The sequence below is a fragment of the Ornithorhynchus anatinus genome, chromosome 18, assembly GCF_004115215.2.
Source record: "Ornithorhynchus anatinus isolate Pmale09 chromosome 18, mOrnAna1.pri.v4, whole genome shotgun sequence".
In the NCBI taxonomy this organism is placed as follows: domain Eukaryota; kingdom Metazoa; phylum Chordata; class Mammalia; order Monotremata; family Ornithorhynchidae; genus Ornithorhynchus; species Ornithorhynchus anatinus.
In genome coordinates, this window is record NC_041745.1 from 20,949,772 (window position 1) to 20,969,126 (window position 19,355).

The following is a 19,355-nucleotide window of genomic DNA, read 5'->3' on the forward strand; positions in this document are numbered from 1 at the left end:
CTGTAAAAATGCTGGATCCTTTGCTATTAATGCAAACTCTGGAGATTTCTGACACACCTTCCTACTAACTGCATACTAAATTATCCCTCACAAAAAGAATGGCTGTACATTAATGAGGAAGTTGTTGACCTTTTATAGGCAAGTGGTGAGACTGCCCTGTTGAGGAACATTGAGGAAAGGAAGAGTCTGTGGAGAAGAGGGAGTGACAGATTTATTGTCACCAAACTAAGGAAACTAGGCTTGGAAACTACCAGTACGTGCGATGGGGTAGAGATAAATACAGCATGAGCATCCCAGGAGATTGTTGTGAGAAGGAGCACTAGAGGAAGTAGGGTGAAAGTCTCCCACAACTCCACCCACAAGTCATGATCTCAACTGGACATGGAACATGGGCTAACTTAGAGCCATGGAAAGGATATCTGGAGGAGAAATGGGAGAAGAAGAGCAGGGATGATGGAGGAGGAGCAGACAAGGACTAGGCAGGAGCAAAGAGGGCTTGAGGGAGGTATTGAAGGAAACACATCAGTAGGGGAGGGCAAAATTAAACATAAAGGAATGGAAAACAGAGCTGAACTGGGTCAGTTTGTGGCAAAGTGGAACGCCCACCTGTTTAATAGTTAATAGTTGCCTATATGAAAACTATGTCACACAAATAAAGCACATCCCCTTCTAGGAGACTCCCTGTCAGATGATGGACAACTAAACACACATAACATCTCAGCTCGTGTGTGATGTTCTGAGTTTCCAGCGTTTAGTGAGACTTGAATAATTTGGAGCAAAATTCCTCACCACTAAGGAGCCAGGCCAGAGGTAATAGCATCATTGGAAGAAAAATAGCAATTATTATCTCTTCCTATCTTCTCTGTTTCCTGCTTTATTTTATCCCTATTCCATTTCCCTTTTGTCACTATCCCATCAGCCAAGTCTGGAGAGGAGAAGGCTGCAGATGGTTCAGGAGAGGCATGTCTACAGTGCGGTTGACTCCATCTGGCATGAAAGTGAATGGGGTTGTTGCCACTGAAGAGTCAGCCTGCAGTCAGCTTTTCCCAACAGTTGCTTCCCAGAAGCAGAGAGGGATTGCCCATGTCCGCTAGCAATAATTATTGTAATATTCTGCTGTCGGGGACTCTGCACTTCATCCAGAAGCCCAGTGCTGGCTTCTTTACCTTCCAGACCCTCAAAACTGACCCTCCCTTCTCTCCTGGCTTCCCTCCCCACAAAAGGCAACCTGCAGAGATTGGGAAGGAGGGAGGTGATGCACAGGCACTGCCTCTATTGGAAAATTGATTTTGTTTCATTAGCTCAGCAGCAGCTGCTGTTCTCCACCTTTGGCTGGCCTTCACCTTCTCCAGAACCCCTTTCTTGAGTCTTCTGCATCTGACTCTTGGCTCATCCCCCTCTTCCAGCTTGGAACAACAGTTTTCTCCATTTCCTGACATCCCACCTCCTTCAGGAGGTTTTCCTGATGATTTTTCTTCTCCAAAGGATATATTCTCCCAACAGTCATAACAGCACTTTTGTAGCACTTCAACATTTATATGCTCCAACCATGGCATTTCTGAGATTAACAATGCCTATGCACTACTATTGAAACACACCGTCATCTATCTCTTCTTCCTCCCATTTGTAATTTATTTTGTGCCTATCTCTCCCATTAGATTAAGCAGGGACCATATCTTCTACCTTTATTGTAGTATCCGGAGTGTTCAATACGATGATCAGGGAAAGCCTCTGGAGGAGGTGGGAAGGTGGCGAGAGACACAGTGTGGCCTAATGGATAGAGCATGGGCTGGGGATTCAGAAAGTCCGGTGTTCTAGTCTCAGCTCTGCCACTCGTCTGCTGAGTCCTTGGGCAGATCACTCACTTTTATGTGCCTCAGTTTCCTCATCTGTAAAATGGGGATTACGATAGTGAATCTCATGAGGGACATGGACTGTGTCCACCCTGATTACCTCATATCTCCTCCAGCACTTAAAACAGGGCCTGGCACTTAGCAAGCACTTAACAAATACCATAAAGAAATCAGAAAGTGGGGAGAGTTGTGGTCTGCCACATTTGAAGAAGGATGGAGTTACAAGCAAGTAGAAAGAGACAATGCTACAACTAAGAGGATCTGGGTTTGAATCCTGGCTCTGCCACTTGCCTGTTGTGTTACCTTAGGCAAGTAAGTTAATTTTCTAGTGCCTCAGTTTCTTCATCTGAAAATGAGCAGGAAATACCTAGTCTCCCTCTTAGGCATTGAGCCCCATGTGGGACAGGGACTGTGTCTGACCTAATTAATTTATATCTACCCCAATGTTTGGTACAGCAATTGACACACAGTAAGTGCTTAACAAATGATGAAAGAATCAATATGTAAGGTGGAAAAGGTTGATGGAAAGCCTTGAAGGCTAAGGAAAAAAACTTGAAATGGCAGGAAATGGCCATGGGTGCTCTCTGAGGAGTGAAAAGACATAGTTTTAGGAAATGGGGTTGGGACTGAGGGAGAAGACTGGTGCAGTAGTTTGATCGTGATATGATGTGTGATTGAACCAGAGTGATTTTTAGGTGGAGGAAGAAAAGCACATAAGAACAGTTTTGTAGTGAATTGGGAAGTTCTAGCAGTTGACTGAATGTGAGAGCCGGAAGGCATTAGTGGTCTTGGCCTTCTCTTTCCATAGAAGACAAAAATGAGATCATCTAAAGGCAGCCATTAGGCTGTGAGCTCTTTGAGCATGGAAACTGGATTTAACTTCTTTATGTTCCTAGATGCCTAGTACAGTACCCGCTCAGGGTAGGTTCTTAATTAATGTGGAGGAATTCCCATGATCCACTTCATTTTTTTTTTGGCCTTTTAATAATATTTGTTAATGGCTGACTGTATGCCACATACTGTACTAAGCACCTGGGTAGATACAAGATAATCAGATTGAACACAATCACTGCCCCCATAGGGCTCACAGTCTTAATCCCCATTTTACAGGTGAGGTAAATGAGGCACAGAGAAGTTAAAGTGACTTTTCCAAAGTCACACAACGAGATACGTGAAGTCCCCTGACTCCCAAGCCTGTGATCTTTCCTCTAGACCACACTGCTTTCCTCAGCTTCCCTGGAATGCAATATAGCCTCAGAAGATAAGGCCCCATTCTAAGTTTTCCCCAACTAGAAATTCCTATCATATTACTCAGAAGCATTGAGCATGTGTTGAAAATCATTTAAATAAATCTCGAACAAACTGCTCTGTATCCAGCCTTCCTTTTTGTTATGGGCACACTATCACAAGCCTAAGCACCTCACAGATGAGGAAAGTGAGATCATGAGAAGTTAAAGTGATCTACCCCAGGCCACACAGCAGGCAAGTAATAATAATCTAATAATGCTATTTGTTAAGCGCTTAATATGTGCTGAGCACTGTTCTAAGAGCTGGTGTAGGTGCAAGGTAGTCAGATTGTCCTACGTGGGGCTCACAGTCTTAGTCCTCATTTTACAGATGAGGTAACTGAGACCCAGAGAAGTGCAGTGTCTTGTCCGAGGTCACCCAACAAACAAGTGGCAGAACCCATGACCTCCTGTCTCGGAGGCCCGTGCTCTATCCACTGTACCATGCCACTTCTGGGATTGGAATCCAGGTCCTCTGTCTCCCAGGTCTGTATTCTTTTCTCTGGATCATGCTGCTTCGCTTTCTACTCCCCAGCTGACATTTTTCCCTGCTTCCAAGTTCACTTCCTAACTAAATGCTCCCAGACTGGAGCACCTCAATCCACTGGATTTCTGCCCTCCCCATCATTAAATTTCTAATAAAATCCCCTCCCCACTGTAAGGTTTCACTTATTAATTCCCAATCACCCCAAAGCATTTCAGTCTAACAATCACGCCTAATACTATTATCATCATTAATTATCATCTTTAACTATTATGTGTATTTCAATTGTACATTCAATTATTTATTCAGGTTTATTCTCATATTGCCCCGATTTCTGACCATGCCATCCCCAGAGCCACCTCAGCACTCTTGAAAATCACTTATTTTTAAGTTTATTGACTTGAAACTAGTCTCTCAAAAATTTATCAATGTATGTCTCTCAAGGTCGCACCTGGAGAGTTTCTAGTACTCTGCCAGTCTTGACGACGGGAGAGAGAATCAAGCAAAGGCATATCCATTACATTCCTAGCTTGGCCAGTGGCTAGCAAGTGAAAGGCAATCTGCTTCAAATCAAAACTCATCCGTCCTGGGCAGCAACTGCATGGGAGAGAGTTGAGAGTAAAGACTCCAGTTTACTGTGCAGAAGGAGGCAGTGGTAAACCACTTCCGGATTTTTACCAAGAAAGCTCTCTGTATCCACTACCAGAATGATTGCAGATGGATTTGGGCCTTCTGGGAGAGACGTGTCCATGGCGTTGCTATGGGTCAGAGACGACTCGATGGCATAAGACAAGGCGAAATGTCCAATGTCTCCCCTATTAGGCACTTTTCAATTCAAAGGCAAGAATCACATATTTACTTTGCTCTGGTTCAGCCCTCTATAAATAAAAGGTGCTCAATAAAATCTGGGGATATTGACAAGGATAAAAATGACATAGTACCATGATATAAACCATTTTTCTGCTTGACTTCTATGTGAATGACTCCCAAATCTACCTCTCTATCCCAGACCTCTCATCTGACCTGCAGTCCTGCATTTCCTCTTGCCTCCATGACGTCTCCTCTTGTATATTCTGTTGACACTTCAAACACAACAAGCCTAAAACAGGATTCCTCATCTTTCTCTGACACCTGTGCCTCTACTTATCTTTCCTATCTCCGTTGACAAGACCACCAACCTACACATGCCACAAGACTGTAAGTTTGGTGTCATCATCAACTAATTGCTATTATTCAGCTCTTACATTCAGTCTACCTCCAAATTGGCCAGTTCTTCCTGCAGATGCAGCCTTTCCTCTCTACCCAAAATGGTACCATTCCAGTGCAAGCTTTGGTAATTCCATATCTAGACTTTGGCATTAGCCTCCTCAACTGTTTTCCAGCCTCTTTCCATTCTGTTATTGCTGCAGCACATTTCACATTCCTGAAGAATCATTTGGTCCATTTCTCACCTTACTTTAAAACCACTGGCTTCCTGTTTCTCTCACAGAAAACACAAACTCCCCACAATCGACTCTGAGGCTCACTATCCAGGCCCACCTTACCTATGTGGTCTTGTCAGCAGCTATTTCTCCTAACACTATCTTTGCTCCATCCAGTCCAATCTTTAAGCTGTACCTCACTCTCGACTTTCCCACCTCTGTCCCCTCACTCATACTGATTTTTAGGCTCGGTACAACTTCTCTCCCATGCCAGACAGATCACAGCTCTTCCCACATTCAAATCCCTTTTTAGATCTCACTTCTTCTGATAACCTTTCGCCAAATAATTTCCCCAAACCCTGAACCCTTTAACCAACTCTAGCACTTATGCATTTATTCATGCCATACCTAGTATTTGTTTATATATGTCTGCCCATTTTATTCATTTTGACCTATTTAATTCTAAATAATTGACTCTGTCATCCCCACTACAGTCTAAGCTCCTTGTGGTCAGGGAACTAGACAACTGGTTATTCTGTATTTTCCAATTACTTAGAATATTGCACTATGCCAAATGTTAATTTTACTATTCTACTATTCTTCCCTCCTCTATCCATTATATGTGTAAAACCAAGTTAAATGGTAGAAGCTGAAAGAGCTGTACTCTGCTAGTTGATTGGAGCCCAGTTCAGTTGGAAGCATCATTCAGTCAGACATGTTTACCTCCAAGAAATGATTTTGTCAGTTGGGGGCTCGTTATAAACCAATACCTGCAAACATCAGCTTGGAAAGCAGAATAAGATATGGACTTCTGGCACTGCCTGTGGTGTTAGTCATCGGGGGTTTTTTGTAGTAAAATAAAGCTCATGTGAACCAAAAGGAAGTTGTTATTAAAAGCATAGAGCTCTTCAATTCCCAGAAACAGGGGCAATTGTTAGACCGTTAGGTTTTGGAAAAGGGGAGAGATAAGAACTGAAAAAAGAGGAAAAAAATAACCCTCCTGTTATTCTTAATGTTCATAAGATTGAACAGGAAAAATAAAAGAAGTGTTCCAGAACTAAACACATCCCAACCATCATTTTACCAGGACCTGCGTGATATATTTATTCATTTATTTTCTTGGCAGAATTTGAATTTTTGATGTCAGGGAATCCTCTTGATATTCAAGGTGTCAGTTCTCCAAAATATTTGATTTTTGTTTATATTTTCGATGAGTTTGAACCTTCACTTCACATTTACAGCTCACCTCCTCCAAGAGGCCTTCCCAGACTGAGCTCCCCCTTTTTCCCTCTGCTCCCTCTACCCACCCCTTCACCTCTCCACAGCTAAGGCCTCTTCTCCCCCTTTCCCTCTCCTCCTCCCCCTCTCCCGTCCCACCCCCTCAGCACTGTACTCGTCTGCTCAACTGTATATATCTTCATCACCCTATTTATTTTGTTTATTTTGTTTAATGAGATGTACATCACCCTGATTCTATTTCTTTGCCATTGTTTTTATGAGATGTTCTTCCCCTTGACTCTATTTATTGCCATTGTTCTTGTCTGCCTGTCTCCCCGGATTAGACTCCCCCGTCAAAGGGCAGGGACTGTCTCTATCTGTTGCCGATTTGTACATTCCAAGCACTTAGTACAGTGCTCTGCACATAGTAAGCACTCAATAAATACTATTGAAGGAATGAATGAATGAATCAGTCCATAGTAGTTCCTGACCTGCTGCGGACAGGGCTCTCTTCTAGATGCTTTAGATATTACAAGGCAAAAAAGACCCAATTCCTGTCCTGAGGGAATTTACACCCTAATGACAATTTCCTGTGTAATATGCCACGTCTTCTATAAGTGAATGATGATATTTCTTCAGCATTAGGAAAAACTCAGGCCTGAGAAAGAAAATATTTCTTCCATGTATGTAATATTTTCTCATTTGTAGATATGCAGGTGAGACCTCATTTGAACTATTCAAGATGATGTTTATTTTTCTGAATAGAAAATGTCCCCTGGGACTGCAAACTCCACAATTCTCCCTCTGTATCTTGTTCACCAACTGTAATTCAGTCTCCTGTTTTGAGTTCTAACCTATGTGAAGTAGAAAACAGATGGTTATCTTCTGGAAAAGCATCCTCCAAATATTTCAAATCAGTCATGGTTTGGCCTTCTTTTCTCTAGCATAAAAAACCTTGTTTTCTTGTCCTTCCCTCACTGTTTCTCTTTTCCAAATCGATCAATCGGTGGTATTTATTAAGCATTCACTGTGTGCAGAGCACTATTCTAAACACTAGGGAGAGTACAACATGACAAATTAGATAGACACGTTCCTTGCCCACAATGAGTATACTGTCTAGAGGGGGAGACAGATGTTAAATTATAAATATGAACATAGATGCTGTGGGTCTGAGAATTTGGTGAATATGAAATGCTTACGAGGTAAAGATCCAAATGCATAGGAGAGGCAGAAGAAAGAGAGAGTAGAGGAAATGAGGGATTTAGTCAGGGAAGGCCTCTTGGAGGAAATGTGATTTTGGTAGATATTGAAGTTGGAGAGGGTAGTCTGGCAGATATGAACTGAGAGGGAGTTTGAGGCCAGCTGGAGGATGCGGGCAAGGGGCTGGCAATGAGAATAGATGGTGTTAGAGGAGTGAGGTGTGATGGCATCACTGTAGTAGGAAATCAGTGAGGTAAGTTAGGAGGGGGCAAAATGATTGAGTGATGTAAAGCTGATGGGAAGGAGCTTCTTTTTCATTCAGAGATAGATGGGCCACTGTTGGAGGTACCTGAGGAGTGGGGAGATGTGGACTGAACAGTTTTTTTAGAAAAATGATCTAGGCAAAAGGGTGAAGTATGGCCTGCAATGGGTAGAGACAGGAGGCAGGGAGGTCAGCGAGGAGACTGATGTTGTTGTCAAGTTGGGATTAGATAAGTGCCTGGATCAGCAAAGTAACAGTTTGCATGGAGAGAAAGGGGCAGATTTTAGGGAAGATTTGAAGTTAGAATCCGTATGTTTGTGCCCTTTCCAGGGGGTGCCGCTGCTTCTCAACATGGTCCTTGTAGACTCCATTCTTGCTGAAACTTTGAACCCATTTTGTGTATTTCTTTCTATTGTGTTTTAATGTTTTATCATTTCTAAAGTGCCTGTCTCCAATCCTTTCTCCCCATTTTAACTCTTAGATTGCAAGTCCCCAGAAGATAGAGGCCATGTTTAATTCCCACCTGTGCATTCTCTCTCAGTATTTACTGCAGTGTTGTGCAGAGAGAAAGCACTTATTGTTGTATCATAGTCTCCCAAGCACTTAGTACAGTGCTCTGCACGTAGTAAGAACTCAGTAAATATGATTGATTAATTATTAAATGCCACTAGTACTATTATTTATAATGATGATGACTTACCCAAAGTTACAAAGCTGATAAGTGGCAGAGCCAGGATTAGAACCCAGAACCTCTGACTCCCAAGCCCATGCTCTTTGCACTATTTATTGAGCATGTCTGTGTGCAGAATACTGTACTAAATAGGAAAATACCACCCAACAGAGTCGGTAGGTGCATCTCCTGCCCACAAGGAGTTTAGAGTACTATTGCTATAGCAGTATAAATAAAATGCAACAGCAATTATATCTGAAATACTTAATGATTTTCAAGATCATTTCTGTTGACAAATTTTCACTATAGGATGAAAAATCCTAATTTGAAACAGAGTGGCATAGTAGAGAGAAGCTGGACCTGGTAGTCAGCCTGGATTATAATCCTAGCTATGCCTCTTAACTCCTTTCTCATTTTACTTCCCTGGGGCTCAGCTTCCTCAATTGTAAAACAGGGAAGGCTCACAGTTCTAGGGGGAGAGAAAACAGGTAAATACAAGTATTAATAATAATAATAATAATTAGGAAACACTGACTTTCTAGAATAATAATGATGGTATTTGCTAAGCACTTACTATGTGCCAAGCACTGTTCTAAGTGCTGGGGTAGATACAAGGTAATCAGGTTGTCCAACATGGGACAGTCTTAATCCCCATTTTACAGATGAGATCACTGAGTCCCAGAGAGTGAAGTGACTTGCCCAAAGTCACACAACTGATACGTGGCAGAGCTGGGATTAGAACTCATGATCTCTGACTCCCAAACCCATGCTCTTTCCACTAAGCCACACTGCTTCTCTGTGATATAGGCTTCTATGCTTCTCTATGCTTCTATGACATATGCACTGTGGGAACTCAATAAATCTTTGATGATGATGATGATGATGATCAGAATGGTGGTGGTTCTAAATTTACATCATAATGCTGATGTCAGCATCATTAGAATTACTTATGGCATATCCATTTTTTCAGGCTACTGTTTGAGATGGGACATAAAGGGGAATGAATGAGATAGGGACTCTGTCCTCAAGGGAATTACAATATAAGGGATGAAAGTGCCACATACTGGACAATTCATGGCTCTCCACCAGTTGTTGGTATTTGTTTGTTAAGCGCTTACTTTGTGCAGAGCACTGTTCTAAGCGCTGGGATAGACACAGGGGAATCAGGTTGTCCCACGTGGGGCTCACAGTCTTAATCCCCATTTTACAGATGAGGGAACTGAGGCACAGAGAAGTGAAGTGACTTGCCCACAGTCACACAGCTGACAAGTGGCAGAGCGGGGATTCGAACCCATGACCTCTGACTCCAAAGCCCGTGCTCTTTCCACTGAGCCACACTGCTTCTCCAGTTTCCTCCTTACATTTCAGATGTCTTCATCCATTACTCGCCTCATTGTACTCTCCACACTGATACTGCCTGGGATGGTATTTATTGAGCACTTACTAAGTTCAGAGTATTGCTGTAAGCACGTGAGAGAGCACAGGGAGTTTGCAGTCCAGTGGCAGAAACAGGAAAAATAATAGATTACAGGTAGGGAAAGCAAGAGAGTATAAGGAGATATACAGAAGTGTAGTAGGGGTCAGGGTGGAGTGAATATATGTGTTTAAAGGGTACAGAATAAAAAATAATAATAATAATGATGGTGTTTGTTAAGTGCTTATGATGTGCCAAGCACTGTTCTAAACGCTGGGATAGATATAAGGTAATCAGGTTGTCCCCCGTGGGGCTCACAGTCTTAATCCCCATTTTACAGGCACAGAGTAGTTAAGTGATTTGCCCAAAGTCACACAGCTGATAAATGGCAGAGCTGGGATTAGAACCCCCTACCTCTGACTGCCAAATCCGTGCTCTTTCCACTGAGCCATGCTGCTTCTCATTATTACAGTGTTAAGTGCTCACTGTTTGCTGAGCACTGTCCTAAGCACTAGGGTAGATACATGGTAATCAGGTTGTCTCGTGTGGGGCTCACAGTCTTAATCCCCACTTTACAGATGATGTAACTGAGGCACAGAAAAATTAAGTGGCTTGTCCAAGGTCACACAGCAGACAAATGGCAGAGCCAGGATTAGAACCCATTGTCCTCTGGCTCCCAAGTCTGTGCTCTTTCCACTGAGACACACTGCTTCTCAATCAAGTGCCTAGGAAAGGAACTAGAGAAGAAGCAATAGAATTTTCTCTGCCATACTGCTATAATTATGCACCCAGAACCTTTATAGTTTATTATGCTACAATGTATTCTTTTTTAAAATAACCCCCGTACCAAACTTCTAGACTCACATTTGCCTTTAGAGTGAAGAGATTCACAATGCAGGGCCCAGTGAGCCAGTGTCCGGTCAGCCAATGTCTGGTCATTTTATGCAGGCACCTGTTGGTAGTACGAGGAAAAACTTCACCTTACCTAAGAGAGATTTGATTTTAGAGGATAAAGAGCATACACTCTGACTTTTCTTGGGCATCTCCAGGAGAGTTTGAGAATGACTAAAATGGGTTGAGTCTGTAGCCATGGGGATGGAGATTAGACAGAAGGAAAACATTTTCTGATTTGAAATATTTACATTTGCTTAGGCTCAACTTTCTTTCATATTTGTTGCTGTGTTTGGTATTACTACAGGAAATAAACTACTTCACTAATATCAAATAAACATCCCACTAATAATATTTTTCTTGCATGAATACACCCAGCCCCACTATCAGTCGAGCTGTAAATCAGGGAGTATGAGGGAATGACAGAACATAAAAACAATCATAAATATGAGCAAGTTTCACAGCTTTAGATAACTTGTTAACTAATTAAGTTTGTTGACTTTGGATTAATTGAAATAGCCATGGATTTACCATATTCAGTATCAGCCATCCTTTATTAGCATTGCCTAAATAAAAGCTGGCTTGCAGCAATAAACATAATGAAGTACAGGAAGATGAATAATTAATATACAGTAACTTGTGTTTGCATAGTAATGCATTTTAGGATGCTTTAATGAGTCCCCTTTGCTTAAACTTTTGTCAACACGAAACCTATTTGTCTCCAACACAAACTTGGATCATCAAGAGAATCTTCAGATTTCAACATTATCAACGTTTATTGAGCACTTATTGGGAGCATAGCACGCATTTTAGTACCTCCGAGAAGACCCAGAAATGGCCTAAGATAATTTCCCTGCCCTTGAGGAACTTACTATTTAAAAAAAAAATACCAGCACAAATAAGTTGATTAATGCACAATTGCTAGGGAAAGGAGGCCAGATAAAAAACCTGAGTATGGAAAACTTCAGTAAAAAATAAATATATGGGTAAATATGCTGAGAGTAAGGTATTACTCAAGTGGTAGGCATTAATCTAGAAATGTCTTCCGGTAGAGGAGACAGTGTAGAAGTACTTTGGATTTGCCATATTTAACTTTAAATCTCTTGACACTGTCAGACCAGTCTCTACCTGGTCTGAACCAGTGTTCATTTTAGAATTCTTGCTTGGATTCTTCTATAGGTAGTAATAATATTGATCAAGCATCTTAAGAGAAGTGAGGGGCTCACCCAGTTGCTGCAGTTTGATTCCTTTCTGCTCTGTAACCATTTTCTCCCCCATATCCATGCAAGTCAGTACCTTCTTTGAGTTCCACAAATCTAATTTTGAGTGTTCCTAAAACTTTCTTGATCTTAGGCAAAATGAGTGTCTGTTTGGAGTTAGAGAAGCAAGGAAGCAGGCAGTTATTCTTGAGTCTTGATGGTGAGAATTAGGAAACATAGTTTATATTTCATTATCTGACTGTTTTATTGTTGTTAGTAACCTCAGGCCAAAGAGGTTCCTTGGTCAGCTTGCCTTCCTCATTAGACTGTAAACTCCTGGAGGGCAGGGATTAGAACTTCAGCTTCTTATGAATGGTCCCCAATTCTCTAATACAGTATTCTTCCCACAGTAGATGCTGACCCCTTGCCCACATTTTGCCTCTATTCTGGAATGCCCTCCCTCCTCAAATCTGACAATCTCCCCCACTTCAAAGCCTTATTGAAAGCACTTCTCCTCCATGAGGCCTTCCCATTCTAAGCCTCTCCTTTCCTCTTCTTCTACTCCCTGAATTGCTCCCTTGCTCCTTTGGTTCCTCCACCCTCCTAGCCCCATAGCACTTATGTACACATCTGTAATTTATTCATTTGTACTGATGTCTGTCTCCCCTTCTCTAGACTGTAAGCTCATGGCTGGCAGGAAATGTATCTGTTCATTGTTGCCCTGTACTCTCCCAAGCGCTTAGTACAGTGCTCTGCACATAGTAAGCTCTCAATAAATGATTGAATGAATGAATGCTCAATCAATAATATTGATGGTGATGGTATTTGTTGTAGAGAAGGACCTAAATCCTGGCTGGCTTTATCAGAGTTGTGGGAAAGCAGATAAAGAAAAGGGTTTTGCTTGGAGAGTAAGAGATGGAAGAGCAACTGTTGGGTCCATTCCACTCTCTTTTCTGCTTTCAGGAGGCATGAAGAATGGGCCATTCAACCTAAACTCATCCCTATCTTCCCTAGTTTCAAACTGGAGGTCTCCGGTAACCCTGTGTGCCTACAGATGGGAACCTGTTGTTAGCGCAGAGAAGAAGTAGTTTCTTAGCTTCGGCGGGACTCTAATGGTGCTCAGCCACCAGATGTAGCCCTGACTCCCCTAGTCAAACCCACTGTGGGCTACAGGATCAGCTTTGTTCTTAGCCAGTGGTGAGAATCATCCACTGTCATTGTCTAGTTGAGAGATAAAATCAGGGGCTCCCTCCTAATGACCCTGTCAATTCATTCCTGGTTTGGCTCTCTGCAAACTCAGCAGTGCAGGAAAACCAGCAGGAGGCCAGACATAAAGTAGATGAACACAGGAAAGTTCATACCACTGAGCCCTCTAAGTTCACAGAAATAATTGCAAAGACAGAGATTTTTTTTGTGGCTAAGTGAGGTAATTATATATAGAAATGAGAGTGATTTTTTTGGACCCAGCATGTAGAACTTTGGTTTGAAACTGCCACAGGCACAGATCTTATGAACAACAGAGGAAATAGCACTGAAAGTGTTGGCTCTAAAAAAGGATACACTTCGTCCAGGAATATTTGAGTGAGTTTCTACCAATCACAAGAGAGGAGTTAAAGAGTGAATCCTCTGTCTGCCCTGTCTGAATATACTTGCATGCCCCAACACATTTATGGAAAGAAGGAGGGAGAGAGAGACAAAGAGAGACACAGAGAGAGAGAGATACAGAGAGAGAGAATGTTAGATTAAGCACAGGTGGCTTAGACTTTTGGAACAATTTAATGAACACCATGTACGTGCTAGTGTTAACATCAAATACCAAGTCAGAAACAGACATTAATGTCTGGAATGCATCCAGCCCACCAACACTGAATGACAACAATAATAATAATATTTATTAAGTGCTTACTATGTGCCCAACACTGTACTAAGCCCAGGGGTGGTGGTAGACTAATCAAGTTGGACACAGTCCCTGTCCCTGTCCCAGATGGGGTTTACAATCAAATTAGGAGAGAGAACAGGAATTGATACCCCATTTAAAGATGAGGTAACTCAGGCACAGAGAAGTGAAGCAACTTGCCCAAGATCATACAGCAGGCAAGTGGTGGACCTGGGATTAGAACCTTGGTCCTTCTGACTCCCAGGCCGATGCTCTAACCATTTAACCATGCTGCTTCTTCCCCAGGTCCCTCCTTGCCACCACAGACACTGGGCCATGGACACAGCAGGCTCCCATTGCCAGAAGCATGTTCTTCACCTTCTCAGCAGCGGACATGTGAGGGGAATGGATGACAGCAGGTATCACAAACAGCTGCTCTCTGTGGAGAACTCAATCAATCCATCAATGGCATATATTGAGTTCTTACTGTACACAGAGCATTACATTTAGCATTTGGAAGAATTTGGTAAATGTAATCAAACCCTCAATCAATCAGTGGTATTTATTGAGTGTTTACAGTGTGCTTGGGAGAGTAGACTAGAACAGATTTGTTAGACATGTTATCTCTTCACAGTGAGCCAACAATCTAGATGGGGAAAGCAGGGAAAACAAGAACAGGGTGGACTGAAGAAACCCTTTAGACACACACAAAAAATCTTCAAAAAATGACTAATGGGAAAGAAAATGCAGCAGATAAAAATGGGTAGGCTCTCTTAGGACAAAGGACCTAAAAAGATCCCCACCAGAGGGGAAAATGGCAGCAGGCACCAAGTGATGATGCTGCCAGAGGCCTTTTTTTAACATGTTTACGAGGTGGGAGGGCTTCTCAGTCACACACTGTCTTAACTAGACACTCACACACAGTCACGCACAAGGAAGTCATCCTCAATAGTATCATCTGGAAAACTCTGAACAGCATTCTATTGCAGCCTCTCTGGATCTGACTTTCTGCTAGGTTTGGTTTATGCTGGGCCTCCGTTGTTCAGTTGACCAATTTAGAAGCTGTGTGGTCTAGGGGATAGAGCATAGGCCTAGGAGTCAGAAGGACTTGGGTTCAAAACCTTTCCCTGCCACTTGTCTGCTGTGTGACCTTGGGCAAGTCACTTAACTTCTCTGTGCCTCAGTTACCTCATTTGTAAAATGGGGATTAAAAACATAAGCCCTGTTTGGAACATAGACTGTGTCCAACTGGGTTGTCTTGTACTTACTCCAGTGATTGATAGAGCACCTGGCACGAAGTAAGAGCTTAAGAAATACCGTAACAAAAAATAGTATTCATTGGGAGTTTACTGTGTACAGAACAATTTTCTAAGTGCTTGGGAGAGTACAACATAATTGAGTTGTTAGACATTTGCCCTGACCATGGGGAGCTTAAAGTTTAGAGGGTAAGACAGACATTTAAATAAATTAATGCTACATATAGCGGGGCTAAGGGTTGGGTGAATAAAGAATACAAACCTAAGTGCAAGGGCAATACAGGAGGGACAGGGAGTAGAGGAAATAAGGGATTATTTGGTGTTGGTCTCTTGGAGGAGATGTGATTTTAATACGGCTTTTAAAGTAGGGGTAGTGACCATCTGCTGTATATGAAGTGGGAGGAAATTCCATCAGAGGCAGGACATGGGCAAGGGTCTGGCCGCAAGATAGATGAGACTGAGGTAGAGTGAGTATATTGGTGTTAGAGGACTGAAGTGAGTATGCTGGATTTTAATGGGAAATCAGCGAGGTAATTTAGTAGAGGGCAAGATGATTGCTTTAAAGCCATTAGTAAAGGAGTTTCTGTTCAATGTGGGGATGGATAGGCAATCACTGGAGTCTTTTGAGGATTTGGGAAACATGGACTGATTTTTATTTTGAGAATGACCTAGGCATCAGAGTGAAGTATGGAGTGGAGTTGAGAGAGACAGGAGGCAGGGAGATTAGCAAGGAGGCTGATGCAGTTTTCAAAGGGGGATAGGCTAAGTGCTCAGATTGACATGGCAGCACTTTAAATGGAGAGGAAAGATTTAGTATTGCTGTGAAGGGAGAACTGACAGGATTTGGTGACCAATTCAATATGTAGGTTGAAAGAGAGAGATGAGTTGAGGGTAATGTCAAGGTTACTGGTTTACGTGACAGGGAGGTTGGGGTGGTGTCTACAGTGATGAGAAAGTCAGGAGTGGAACTGGATTTGAGTGGGAAGAAGAGGAGTACTATTTTGGACATGTTCACTACTCACCTCTTTCCCCTCACTGGTCAAAATATGGGGAAGGAGAAAACATGGGAAAACATGTGTCTAGGCCTCTGTCAGCACTGAAAATATCAGAAATACCAGTGTCAATCTGGAAGGAGTGGGCCATCAATCCATCAATCAGTGGTATTTGTTGAGCACTTACTGGGTGTAGAACACTGGATTAAGTGCTTGGGAGAAGTAGCATGACTTAGTGGCTATAGCATGGACCTGGGAGTTGGAAGGTCATGGGTTCTAATCCTGACTCCACCACTTGTCTGGTCTGTGGCCTTGAGCAAGTCAGTTCACTTCTCTGTGCCTCCGTGACTTCGTCTGTAAAGTGGAGATTGAGGCTGTGAGCCCCATGTGGAACAGGGACTGTGTACAACACGATTTTCCTGTATCCACCCCTGGGTTTAGTACAGTGCCTGGCACAAACACCAATTTATTATTTATCACTATTATTATTATTACAATACAGTAGAGTTGGTAGATGTGTTTCCTACCCACAGTGCTCCATGACATAATGGCATTACATGGAAACAGAAATCTGGGAATCTAGAATGTGACCCCTGACCTTGCTCCAGAGCCTCTGTATTCCCTCTGTATGGGCCTATAGACATAGACACCACTACAGAGTTGTGGGACTCAGCAGCAGGAGTCAAATCCACACACACAAATCCACGCACAAATTTACTCTAATCCACATCCTCTTTGTGGTTAGGGAATGCATTAACTAACTCTACTGTATGACACTCTTCCAAGTTCTTAGTACAGTGCTCTGCACAGAGTAAGCCTTTCTAATGATTATACATCAAATCAGTTGAGCATTCAATTTATTAATTCTGATTTCTCTATTTGTAAATTTTTTCCAGTCTGCCTGTTTGAGCCTTAGCTCCTTGGGTTCAGGGAGTGTGTTTCATACTTCTGTTGTACTGCCTCTAATAACTGTGGTATTTGCTAGGTGCTTACTTATGTGCCAGGCACTGAATTCAATACAAGCATGTCAGACACAGTCCCTGTCCTGCATGGGGCTCACAGACTAAGTAGGTGGGAGAAAAGGTGCTTAATCTGCATTTTACAGATGAGGACAATATGCTACAAAGAAGTTAATTGATTTGCCCAAGGTCACACAACAGGTAAGTGGAAGAGCCAAGTTTGGAACCCATGTTTTCTGACTCCTAAGTCAGAATTCTTTCCACTAAACCTTACTGCTTTTCTTCACTATATTGTTGTCAGTCAGTCAATCATATTTTTTGAGCGCTTACTGTTTGCAGACACTGTTCTTGGCTCTTGGGAGAGTACAGTATAACAGTATAACAGACACATTCCCTGCCCTCAACAAGTTTACAATCTAGAGCTTATAGTCTAGTGTAGTGTATCTAGGGATTGCTTGATAAATACTTTATCTACCACGCACAGGCATAAGAGAGGAAATACTGAAGGGAGTCATCGCTACAAGAAGAGGTAAGAAAAATTGTCAGGAAATGGATAACCAAATCTAAAATATGTAAAATATTTGATATTGTTTGAATGAGATTTAGGAGCTGAAATAAAGCACTTTATTCATTTTTCCTGAAGTTTTGGGTGTGCAGATTCACAGTTACAATGGATCAAACCTACTACAAATTACTATGCAGTGGGGAGTTCTCTGCATTTTCACCACATCGAGGCCAAGATGTTGACTTCCTTTCCTTTTATCTTACTGGAGGAAAAGTGGCAACTTTTTCCAGACCTCAATGAGATGGATTCCCGTGCCTATCACCTCCATGCAGGAAGATAGCTACAGCCTTTGTTTGGGCTCCCTTCTAATTCTTGGCTTTGAGAAGTAAGAGGTTACATTCATTCAGGGTGTACCCAGGAGCGGGCTAATAGACCTGCTCTCTGGGGTCCAGTATAGTACCTGGTTCTCTTCACCAAAAATAAGCATGTTCCTAAAGAGATACACCTTACAGAGCAGCAATGAGCATTTTCCTTTAGGATGTGCAGACAGATGTTTTTGAGGCGAAGACTTCTAATGCTTCAGGACGCATCCTCTTGCCCCTTGGCTCTATAATGAGGACTTGGAATTTGGGTGGGTAATAAATGATGACTTCTATGGGGAGAGAAATATTTCCAGAGTCTTTTGGAAATAAAGAGGATTGAACTGGTTAAGAATAATGTGGAGAACAAGTAGCGGCGTCCAAGCCAATCATGAGATTTACTTGGGGCTTATCCTCTGGCTTTTCTTCTTTCATGTGAATATGTCCATAATCTAGGCTCTTTGGGAGTGGACTTTTAAAGGTAAGTTATTGGAAAACACACTAGACTATAAGCAATTTATAGGCAAGGACCATGTCTGCCAACTTTGCTGTTTTGTATTCTGCCAACACTGAGTACAGTAGAGTGCATACAGTAAGCATTCAATAAATATGATTGACTGATTAATTGATTGATTAGAACACACCTTATCACTTTCTAGACTGTAAGCTTGTTATGGGCAGGGAATGTGCCTGCTAACTCTCTTGTATTGTACTCTCCCAACCACTTAGTACAGTGTTCTGGACATAGTAAGCACTCAATAAATATGACTGATTGATTGATTGATTGATATTCTCCATCAGTTGCATGGCCTTCCAATTTAATCCACAAAATAAAAACAAAAATAACATCTGTAATCAGACTGGGCTGGCACAACTTGTTCTTAATGCATTCATCCAGTTTATTTCTCCTACTGCTATTCTCTTGGTGCCTTTAGCTCTCCTTTTTTAATATCACACCTAGATTGTTTGGGGTTTTTTATGAGAATTGCGGGAGTTTAGTGGCAGCTCATAGACTATAACAGTACTGCACAGTCCACAATGTTTTATTAAGGCCTCATTCACTTCCTTTATTTATATCCTGATACTGCTGTGAGCTTTCCCTTATTCCAGTTCTCTGCCGAGGTGAGACAGGTAGGCAGGGGACAGAGGGAGTGGAGGGATCATTTCTTCTGGACTGTGTATTTGGCAAATTAATCAACCCTGACTTGCTTGTTTCAGTATTCCATTTGATGTCTTTCGAGAGCTTACATAGTGTCAAGATGATTTTCCAGCAGTTATTTTCCCCTTTCTTCTATCTACAGACTCTATCTGATTTTGATCCTTAATTCTGTTCAACTTTAAAATATTGTCAGTTCTTTCCTCCCAGACATCAAATCTATTCAAGAGAATATTTTTTTCCTGACAATACCACCATGCTACCTGTCTCACATGCCTGCAACCTTGGCATTATCTTCAACTCAGTTCTATCATTCAACCCACATATTCAATCTGTCACCAAATTCTGTGGGTT